The sequence below is a fragment of the Jaculus jaculus genome, chromosome 2 (genome assembly GCF_020740685.1).
Source record: "Jaculus jaculus isolate mJacJac1 chromosome 2, mJacJac1.mat.Y.cur, whole genome shotgun sequence".
Lineage (NCBI taxonomy): Eukaryota > Metazoa > Chordata > Mammalia > Rodentia > Dipodidae > Jaculus > Jaculus jaculus.
Genome location: NC_059103.1, coordinates 151,664,438 through 151,670,760, shown reverse-complemented (window position 1 = coordinate 151,670,760; position 6,323 = coordinate 151,664,438).

The following is a 6,323-nucleotide window of genomic DNA, read 5'->3' as shown; positions in this document are numbered from 1 at the left end:
GCCACCTTGAGACTACGTAGTGAATTCCAGGTTAGCATGGACTAGAGTGAGACCTTACCTCAAAGAGAGAGAGAGAGAGAGAGAGTTTTAAAAGACTAGTCACTTTAATAAATTGTTCTTCCTGACACTACCTACACAAGACCATCATAAGAGGGGGAAAGATTATGACATCAAAATAAAAGAGAGACTGATTGAGATGAGGAGGGGATATGATGGAGAATGGAATTTGAAAGGGGAAAGTGGGGGGGGGAGGGTATTACCATGGGATATATAATTATGGAAAAAGTTAATAAAAATTGAGAAAATAATAAAATAAAATTTGTCAGATATCAAAAAATAAAAATAAATAGTTATTTAACAAATGGAAACATATGGGTAAAAGAATAAAATTGGACCTATTTGATCCTATATACAAAAATCATCCTTCTAAATATACAAAAATTAACAAACTGTAAGCATCATTCTAAGAGGTAAAACTATAAGGCCATTAAAGGAAAGCAGATATAAATTTTCATGATTTTTGGATTAGATACTGGTTTCTTAGATAAAATACAAAACCATAAGGACTGGAGGTATAGCTCAATGGTATAGTGCTTGTCTAGTATGCATGAGGGCCTAGGCTTTAGCCCTAGCAGTGTATAAGCAACAAAAGAAAAACTGATGAATTTGATGTCATCAAAATTTAAAACTTCTATGAATTAAATAAAGTGAAAAGAAGGCAGGCTTGGTGGTGCACGCCTTTAATTCCAGCACTTGGGAGGCCTAGGTAGGAGAACAGCCATGAGTTCAAGGCCATCCTGAGATTACAGAGTGAATTCCTGGTTAGCCTGGGCTAGAGCAATACTCTATCTTGAAAAACCAATTTAAAAAAAAAAAAAGCAAAAGAAAGAGAGGATGAGAAGCTGGTTCAGCAGGAAAGAACCCTTGTTGCACAATCAGAGGACCTGAGTTTAATTGGCAGCATCAGTGCCTGTAACCCTCCAAATGCTGTTGGAAGTAGAAACAATATGATAGCTGGTGCTCCCTAGTCAGGCAGTCTAACTGAAAAACAAAGAGCACCACTTTCAGTGAAAGTTCCATCTCAGGAGAGAAACAAGAGCAATAGATGAGAACAGCCAGTGCCTTTGTCTGGCCTGTGTGGGTATGCATGTGGCACATGCGCATCAACACTCACACATGCATACCCAACACACAGACACCACACAGGAAGAAAGACAAGAAAGAAAGAGGGGGAGGGAGAGGGAGCGAGAGAGAGGGAGGGAAGAAGGAAGGAAGAAAGAAAGAGAGAAAGGGGGCTGGAGAGATAGCTCAGTTGTTAAAGGTGCTTGCTTACAAAGCCTGATAGCCTAGGTTCAATTCCCCCGTACCTATATAAGGCTAAATGCACAAAATGATGAATGCATTTGGAGTTTGGTTGCAATAGCCAGAGGCCCTGGTACACCCATACTTATTCTTTGTTTCTCTCTTTCTCTCCTTGCAAATAATAAACAAAAAATATTTTTTAAAAAAGAAAGGAATGAAGAAAGAAAGTGAAAAGATAACATAGAATTGGAGACATTATTTATAAATAATATGTCTGATAAAGAACTTATAGACAGAATAGAGACTTTTATAACTCAGAAATAAGAAAACAACATAACTTAAAATGAGTAAAAGCTTATGCATATATTTGAACAAAGATGATATAAAAGTGGCCAGTAAGTACAGGAACAGATGCTCAACATCATTAGCTATCAGCAGTATACAAGTCAAAACTGCAAGGTGCTACCCATTCACACCCACTAGGATGCCCTTAATTTAAAAAAAAACAGGACTGAAGAGATGGCTTAGTGGTTAAGCACTTGCCTGTGAATGAAGCCTAATGACCCCAGTTCAAGGCTTGCTTCCCCAGGACCCACATTAGCCATATGCACAAGGGGGCACATACATCTGTTCATTTACAGTGGCTGGAGGCCCTGGTGTGCCCATTCTCTCTCTATATCTGCCTCTTTCTCTATCTGTCGCTCTCAAATAAACAAATAAAAATAAACAAAAAACTCAGAAAAAATAAACAGATAATGTTGGTACAAATGTCAAGAAACTTAAAACACCACATACTGTTGGTAAGGATGAAAATGGTGCAGACCACATAGTATATGTTGCCCTAACAGTTATCTTCTCATTGCTGGGACAAAATGCCTGATGAAAAGCACTTGATGGGAGGAAAGGATTTATTTTTACTTACAGTCTCAAGAGGAAGCTTCATGATAGCAGGGGAAAGCATGGCACAAGCAGAGGGTGGACATCACTTCTGCCATGGTAGGTATAAAACAGCAGCAAGAAAGTGAGGTGGTTTCTGGCAAGGAGTAGTGGCTACAACATTCTTAAGCACACCCCTAATAGCACACTTCCTCCAGCAAGGTCTCATCACCCACACTAACACCATGTGGGGAACAAGAATTCAAAACATATCAGTTTATAGGGGACATATGATTTAAACCACCACATTTTGCCCCTGGCCCCAATAGGCACATGGCCTTCGCAAGATGTAAAAATACATTCAGTCCCTGTGCTGGTTTGAATAGAATAGATGGCCCCCAATATATTCAGTTGTTTATTTGTTTGTAGTTTACATTCTGCAGCCACCTGGCTGGAGGCAAGGTCACTGGGTGGCTCTTAAGGTGTGGTGGGTGGGTTTCAGATTTCAATCTAAAGATATGCAAAGTGTACCTAGGTGGAGTTCCTGAAGTGTGCTGTGCTGTGTGGCTTTTGGCTTGTACCTCTCTCTCTCTTTCTCTCTCTCTGCTTGGTCCTGTGAAGGCAGGCCAGCTTCTTCTGCCATTTATGGAACTTCCCCTGGATCTGTAGGCTTCAATAGATATCCCTTCCTCCATAACTGTGCCTGGTCTGGAAGTTCATCTCAGCGAACCTGAAGCTGCCTGCTACAGTCCCATATGTTTTTTAATCAATCCCAATACTGTTCAAAAGTCCAGTGTCTCATCTGAGATGCAAGATAGTCTCTTTGAACTAGGCATGTTGGTGCACACCTTTAATCCCAGTACTTGGGAAGCAGAGGTAGGAGGATCGCCAAGAGTTCAGGGCCATTCTGACACTACATGATGAATTTCAGGTCAGCTGGGCTAGAGCAAGACCCTACCTCAAAAAAAAAAAAAAATTAAATTAAATTAAATTAAAAGATAGTCTCTTAATTGTAAAACTTTAAAATTAAAGCACAAGTAAAATACATGTAATGGTACAAAGTAAACATTCACACTAAAAAAGATGGAATTGTTCATAGCAAAGAAAGATTGGAATAATGCAAGATCAAGGCAAACATTAAATCCTATAGCCCAATATGCAGCATCTAAAACCCACAACAAAGTCTCTGGGGTTCCAATTTTGTAGGCAGTCAGTCAATTACCAGACTGTTGTAGATAGCTCTACAATGCTGAGTTGAATATCAAACGAGATACAGCTTTATGGGAGAAAGGGATTCATTTCAAGCTTGTATATTCAGGGGAAGTTCCATCAATGATAGAAGCTGGCTCCCATTCATAGATCCAAGAAGAGAGAAAAACCACCACCAGACAGAAGACACCAAAAACCAGCAAGCACATACAGAAAGCAAGCAGGAACCCTGAGATCAGACTGCTCTCCACACCTTTGGGCCAGAATCAGATCCACCCGCAAGCACACCTTTGGGCTAGATCCCAGGATTTGCCCCCAGTGACACCTCCTCCTGCCATGCAGATGGAGATCCAAGTAACAAGCTTAATAAAATACCTGAGTCTATGGGGGATATACATTCAAATTACCAGATAGACCAAGAAGAATAAACATCTCTATGTCCTGAAATGGCCTATTAGCAGATTTTATAATAAAGTGTATCTTGCTAATAATAAGTCCAAAGAACAGAGATCTGAAATCCACAATGCCCTGACTCATGCTTACTCACAAAGATCAGTTGGTGGGTCATTTTTCCGTCTTCTATCAGGAGCCCACATGTACAAAGTAACCAATTCCATTATCTAACTCATCAGCCTGTGAGGAGCCTCCACACACATTCAAAGTAACCAATTCATTGACTAACTCATCATCCTACCAACAGTCTCCATATACATTCAAAGTATCCAATCCAATCCACCCCAACTTAATGCCTATTTTACATCCTCAGGAGTATAAGACTCCCAATCCAAGTTGCTATGGAGTATCCCACTCAGGACCCTTCCTAGCCCCTGAGCTTTCTGCTTTATTTTCTTTTCTAACATAAAATCTTAGCCAGGTGTGTGGTGGCACACACCTTTACTCCCAGTACTTGGGAGGCAGAGGTATGAGGGTCTCTGTGAGTTTGAGGCTACCCTGATACTACATAGTGAATTCAAGGTCAGCCTGAGCTAGAGTAAAACTCTACCACATTAAAAAAAAAAATTCCACTTTTCCTTCTGCTATATGTGTACTTGCCATTTATTGCAGGTGCCAAGGTAAGAACTAAAGAATACCCGTGACAATAGGGTTCCTACAACCTAACAAAGAAATTATTCCAACCAAGCATAGCTTGATAAACTTATGAGATGTTGGGGTTACTTGTAAGAACACAGGTGCAGGATTATTTACAGGAGTATTTGTGACTCAGAAGTGGTACATCACCAAAAAGCCCACCCAGCATGGGTAATGACTTACAAAAGCTCCATCACTAAAGTTCCACACACAACTTGAAGCCAGCTCCACTAAGAACCTCCTCTCCCCCATAAATTTATGAATACTTACATAACCTTTGGGAGGGGCCTTGAGGATATCATAACTTTCACAAGCTTCCTAAATCTTATAAGCCTCCATCCTCCATGCAGAAAGGAATGTGAAATTCAAAGGAAATGGCTACACCACATATGAATCTCTATTTGCAATTTTATACTATTTTACAAGGTGTTATCACAGAAGGAAATTGGCAAAGGTTTCATAGTACATGTGAATCTCTATCTCAAAAGCTTAATTAAGGAGAAGTAGAAGAATAAAATAAGTATCCATATAAAATTTGTTGTTAATAATAATAAAAGAAAAAAGAAGAAGATAAAAACAATTGATTTTTTAAAAAAGCAAGCAGAAGGAAATATAACAAAAACATGGAATCACAGTGTGCAAGACAAAAGTGCAACGTAAGCCAGGCGTGGTGGCGCACGCCTTTAATCTCAGCACTAGGGAGGCAGAGGTAGGAGGATCGCCGTGAGTTCAAGGTCACCCTGAGACTACATAGTGAATTCCAGGTCAGCCTGTGCTAGAGTAAGACCCTACCTCGAAAAACCAAAACAAAAAAAAAAAAAAAAAAAAAAAAAAAACAAGGGCAATGTTAGTAAAAATTTAAACATAGGCAACAGAAACATATTACACAGAATCATTTCTCACTAAAATAAATATGAGTAAAAAATCAAATCAGGGCAGGGGAGGTGGTTCAGTGATTAAAGGTATTTGATCCTCAAGCTGCTTTTTGGAATTCAGATACCCAGCACTCACCTAAAGTCTGACACAAAGTGGTGCACACATCTGTGATCTCATTGCACCTATGGCAATGAGTGATAATCAGGAGAATCCCAACCCTTGTGGGCCTACTGGTCAACCTTCGAGATCCTGTCTCAAGCAGGGTATAAGGACAGGTCCAACAGCCTGAGGTTGTCTTCTCATCTCCATATGCACACTGTAGGGCATGTGCCCATACACTGCACACACATTCATATCCACCCACAGCACATGAAAGAAAATATCAATCAGCAAGATGGTACAAGATGAGATTTTTAAAGACAACTTCTGGGTTAAGAAAAATTGAACAAAGCAGCAACACTATAGAGCTTATAAAATTAAAATAAAACTCCATATCAAATTACTGAACAGAAAATTTAATAATTTAAAGGCAATTATATAAAAAATAATATATATGGAGCCGGGCATGGTGGCGCTTGCCTTTAATCCCAGCACTGGGGAGGCAGAGGTAGGAGGATGATCATGAGTTCAAGGCTACCCTGAAACTACATAGTGAATTCCAAGTCATCCTGAACTAGAAACCCTACTTCAAAAAACCAATAATAATATAATAATAATATATGGCAGATAAATATATCCAAAATAAGAATAAGTTATGTGGCTAATTCAACCCATCCCAAACCTTAGTATAGTCAAAGACAAACTACGAGAAAAGTGTCTGAATTTTATCATGTCACTGAGAAGTGAATGCAGATAAAAGAAAGTTTATCCTGGGCTGGAGAGATGGCTTAGAGGTTAAGCGCTTGCCTGTGAAGCCTAAGGACCCCGGTTCGAGGCTCGGTTCCCCAGGTCCCACGTTAGCCAGATGCACA